The sequence below is a fragment of the Polypterus senegalus genome, chromosome 4, assembly GCF_016835505.1.
Source record: "Polypterus senegalus isolate Bchr_013 chromosome 4, ASM1683550v1, whole genome shotgun sequence".
Classification (NCBI taxonomy): domain Eukaryota; kingdom Metazoa; phylum Chordata; class Cladistia; order Polypteriformes; family Polypteridae; genus Polypterus; species Polypterus senegalus.
The window spans coordinates 229,042,117-229,047,960 of record NC_053157.1 but is presented as its reverse complement, the minus strand read 5'-3'; positions in this window follow the sequence as shown (position 1 = coordinate 229,047,960).

Genomic DNA, 5,844 nt, shown 5'->3' with positions numbered 1-5,844 from the left:
TTAAAATTTCTTGGAGAATTAGCTTACATGTTGACAAATAGTGATGGCAAGCAGAGAAAGCAGAAATGTTGGTTCAAAAACATTACAGTTGTGGCTCCAAACGGGAAGTATTAGAAATGCAGTGAATATTTCGAGCAGCGCAGCAGAAACTGTAGTCGATGACAGCGAACCTAGCACAAGTGTTGCACAAGTGGTGACGATAGAGGTGCCAGCAGAGGTAGACTAGTCATTAGGGCATTTGGTGAATTCCCCGTTAGCCGCGAACTCTGGTCATGGGCTGGCCGTTTCTTGAAATAAATTTTATGTACTGGTTACTGTTTGACATTAAAATTAATTTTCTAAACTACTAAACATTATCTGTCCGGTACTGCGATGTATATAGTCCTATATAATATGCCGTATTACGTCATCAAGTTGTTTAAGTTGTCAGTACACAACGTTGCAGAGAAAAATTTGGTCAAAACTGCCTTTTGCTGATTTCTGTTTCAATACCGCTACTTTTAGCATATACATTATTTCAATTTATTTTATCTCATATCTATTATTTAAATTCTTTGGTACTAATAATTAGTTTAGATTATTTATTATGCATTTTATTGTTCTCTGGTCGTCGGCGTGAGTGTAATTAATGGTTTTCAGCTGTGATTATTTGTATGATGAAATAAAGTTATAAAGCACAAGATCGGAATTTTTAATATCAGGATAGAACATTTATAGTTCATCATTAATTTAATGAAACATTTCATTAATGTGAGGTTTTAATTATATTCTTGGTTATAATTTCTTCTATCGTAAATGAGCAGCTACTTTAGCCTACTAGGGTACTGGCACTTGAACATGACATTGACATTTGACATGTACTCTAATAATGTGTAAGCCGTGTTACTAAATTTTTATTTTTCATTAAATTTTATTTCTAAGCATGTCGTCAAATTTTAAGTTGGGCCTAATCAACAGTTTACAGATTAAGTTTGGCAACAGTTTAGATAGAGTTCATATTATAGGTTCGTAGCAAGTAGCGAGGTGCGTGCTCATCACAAATGTTAAGAAAATTACAATGAATAATGGGTTAAGTGGATCGACCTGGTCACCTCACTCACTGAAGGATGCCCAGGCCAGATTTGAGACCAAGTCCACTCCTGAGTGCCAGTGAAGCTTCCATTGTACCAGCTAGCAAACAACACAAAACAATAAGGAAAATATGGCTCAAGTTATATCAAGCTTGGATTCTTTTGGAGTGGGACAAAAGATGAGTCCAGGCTGAAGTGTGTCATGAATGGTGAATTTTCTTAGTAATGAATATATGAAACCATCACATCTCAAATGGCACCTTACAACCAATCACACAGTGCTGAAAGACAAATCCGTTAATTTTTTTTAGAATGATCTAAAGCAGACCAAGTCAACAATTTTGTTTTTTGCTACACCCATAGCCAAAACACCTGAAGCTTTGTATCGTGCCAGTCTCATAACAAAAGCCAGTAAGCCACAAACAATTGGAAAACAACTCTGTCTACAATTAGCCAAAGAGGTAACACGCATCAGGTGTGGGGAAGAAGGCTGCCAAACAGCTGAACTAGCTGCCGGTTTCCAATGGCATGGTGTCGCAGAGGATAGGTTAGGAGACATGGCAGATGATATTAAAAGTAGTCATTAATTTTCAATTCAGCTCAACGAGACTACAGGTTTTGTAGATATGACCAATTTGCTTGTCTAAATTAGATCTGAATATCAAAGCACAGTTCTAGAGGACTTTCTGTTCAGTCAGTCACTTTAGACAAGAACTACAGGTGAATACATCTTCCAGCTCCTGAATGCATTTGTTCAAGAGAATGGACTCGATTGGAAAAATGTGTTGGAGACTAAATGGATGGTGCTAGGGCTATGACAGGTCACCACAGTGGAGTAGTAGCCCAAATTTATGAGTTGGCAATGCAGATACAATGGAATCACTGCAACATCCATTATGAGGCCCTTGAAGTGAAGAAAATGTCCAAAGAACTTAGGCCTGTGAACTTCATAAAGGCCAGACCAATGCATTCCCACCTATTTCAAGTGCTCTTTGATGAGATGGGCAACAAACGTGCCCATCTTCTACTCCATACAGAATTAAGGTGGCTTTCCAGTGGGAAGTTGTTTTCAAGGCTTTTTGAATTGCACAGAGAAGTCCTACTGTTCTAATGGGATAAAAGCTTCCATGTGGCTCAGTAAGCTGGCATACTTTTCAGACATTTCCTGTCATTTAAACAAGCTGAATTTGGGAAAACAGCGGCTCTCCTTCAGTGTTTTTGATGTGCAGGACAAAATCAATGCAATGCTGAAAAAGATGCAGTTATTTGAAACCAGGGTAAAGACAGGTGATGTTTCAGCTTTCACCAGTTTGGAGAGTCTCCTGTGTGACAATGACCTGACCCTCGCTGATGGGGTAATGGACCACATTGTTGTGCACCTTGTCTCTTTCAGACAACAGTTTAGTGAATATTTCCCAGCTATCACAGAAGTGAACAAATGGAATGAGAAACCCATTGGGCATTGAAGCAGCTGCCATGCCTGAGGACTTCACAGTAAGTGAGCAGGAGAGCTAAATCCTGTGATGAGACATTGAAGTCTGCTTTCAGAAGTCAGACATTGTTGGATTTTTTCATGCATTGATGCCATGAATACCCAACACTTTCAGACAAGGCCATTCACTCTCTCCTTCTATTTGCAACCACATATCTGTGCATGAAAGGCTTCTCTCCACTCACCTTTGTAAAGACTAAATACAGAAGCAGGGTGGATGTTGAACCAAAACTGAGGCTGAAGCTGACCTTAATTAACCCAGACATCAACAACATTTATTTATATAGCATATTTTCATACAAATAATGTAGCTCAAAGTGATTTACATGATGAAGAAAGAGAAAAAAGACAAAGTAAGAATTAAAATAAGAGAAAACTAATTAACATAGAATAAAAGTAAGGTCCGATGGCCAGGGAGGACAGAAAAAAAAAAAGAAAAACCTCCAGGCGGCTGGAGAAAAATAAAAATATGCAGGGGTTCCAGGCCACGAGACCACCCAGCCCCCTCTGGGCATTCTACCTAACATACATGATCAGTTCTCAGGACCTTTTAAACAGAGCCATGTGCATCCTTCTCATTAGGCATGTAGGCAGGTTAAGTTGCCAATAACCTCCAAATTTTAACATTTCTATTTTGGTTGTTGTTATAGAACTGTTATAATTAATTTCTTTACTTGCTTTGTGTTTCAGTGCAGTGTAGTTAATATCCTCAGTGCAGTACAGTTCATTTTCCATACTTGCTTGCATGTGTGATTTATCTCATTGCAGTACAGTTGATATCCCCCTTTTCCTGTGAATGATTTAATGCAGTAATGGTGCTAATATTCACACTGAGTGTTTCAGAGCAGTACAGTTGTTAATATTATCACATGATGGGTGTTTCAGTCAAATACAGTTGTGGTTGTGGATGACAGCCAATAATGAATAATATTTAAATTAGGAATACATTTACCTCCTGTGTAGGCTATATAGTTAAATAGGCCTACACTACTGTATTTAAATACCAGACATAATGGGGATACTTGAAGAGCCAAACATTTTCTGAGATGGTATTCATTCTGGAAAGTTAAGAACCAATGCTTGTCTAAACCATCTCTCTGCCTCCACGCCATAATCCTCTCTCTCTTTTTTTGTTTTTTCCACTCTTATCAGGAAAAGAAGAGAATCTTATTGGAGAACTGACGGCACACTATACATTGATTGGAGCCACAATCGCATTTCTTTCTGGTGCTGCTTCCTTGGTTTTTTTTTCCCCCAAATAAATAAATAAATAAGAAAGGTAATGTGTCACTGAGGCTAACTATTAAGTTCACTATTACATTCAACTAGCGGGCGCTACACGTTAGACAATGTACGCAGAGTAACATTCAAGTGCGTTCAAGGCTGTGAATTGAATTCAGAAGGTAGGCTCATCACTAGTGGTGTAGCTCTCCCTCTCCATGGACCTCTTTCAGAAGGTGAAAGTTTTTTTTTTTTGTTTTTTTTTTACAAAGAGGAGAATATTTACACTTTTGATTTACAGCACACATTTTAATGCAGCAAATATTTAATGTAATTGTTCTTTATTGTGTACTTCTGCCTCATGGAGAACATCTTTACATTTCTAACAAGCACCTCAAATTAGGGCGGTTTAGATATTTCAGACTTTTTGGTGTGACATTCACTTAAGGTAGGTGGTTAAAGGAAGTATCGTAGTTCGAGTTCGTGGCGCTCCTAGGTTCTTCAAATTGCCGCCCTCCAACATATCTGAAAATGTTAACCTATTTAAACAGAACATTAAAATGGCGTATAGAGAAAAATTAAGATATATTTTGCATAGATTTACTCATATATAGAGAAACAGCAATAATTTTTCACATATAATTATTTTTTAAGCTTCAACTAGACAAGAATATAGACGCACTGGTAAACAGTGTTCTAATGATTAGTTTAATATAATTACTCTGCGAAAACCACAATCAGTGTAGTGTACAAGTGATAGGTGGGGATGTTTTCTGCGCAGAGCAAGAACGCATTCGGATTGATAGCGAAACGAAATCATAATTGTAAATTAGTTATTTATCTACCTAGAAATTATTATCGGTGTAATGTTTGTTTATTTTTGTTATTGCCTCATAAATTCCAACTGCCTGATGCTGTCACAGAAGGGCAGTCTGTAAATAATTTTTTGAAACATTTGTGGATAAAAAAATCAGCCAATTTGACTTATTTCATTCATGAGTGATATTTTTCCTAACCTTGCTGCTTACATACGAATTGTACAGAGCCTTTTGCCCAATAATGCCGCCCCCGAAAATGTGCCGCCCGCGGCGGACTTGCCTTAACTACAACACTAGTTAAAGGCAACAGTGCCCAAGATTAATTACACTTCTGTTTAAAGGAATAGAATATACTGCCTTTATTTCAACATAAATTAAGTGTGGTAATGTGGGATCCAAGAGACGCATGTCTTTTTTTGTCAGGAACATTTTGAGCTAAAGTGATTTAAGGTACAACTCAATCAGTTCTTATTTTATTTTCTTTGAGTGTTTTGTTAAAACTTGTGCTATTCCGTATTTTAATCATGTATTTTATACAATACAATTATCCATAAAATATTCTTGCGCTTTGAAATAATTAATTGATATTGACAGGTAAAACACTGATTAAATGTAAATATATGAACATTTATTAATTTAAAAACGTATTAGCCATTAATTGAATTACTTTTGTTTTACTGTAACGTATTTTTATAGATTTTTTTGTTAAATCAGTTCCGTCCTTGCTGCAATCAAACACAGATGAGCAGCTTCCCGGATACAATCCAGTCCAGTCCAATTCAGTCCACCTTCCACAAATCTCTCTCCATCAGCAGTATCTTCTGTAAATAACTTTAAATAACTGTAAATAATAATCGCAGAACTCTCGTTTGAAAACACGTGTTTCTCATTCAGTCGCTTGCGTTCATTAACACGTAATACAAATTAATAAAAGGAAGACTAATGAAACATGTTTGCGCGTGTATGTAATCATTAAAACTTTCAATATTGAGGGGATTTATCAATGAAAGATATTATATGCAAGTCAAGGGTGAAGGAGCTGACGAGTCCCACATTCCTCACCTTATGATCGAGCCCGCTGTATAAACCCAAGTAGGTTTAAGGTAATGACTTAGGATCCGTGCTCACACGGTACAATGACAATGATATTCCCAGACACAGTTTAACTTGGTGATGACCGCTACCGCTTCTTCACACTCCAGTCCAGAAGGTGGCGATGATGCACACATTCTTGTGTATATTT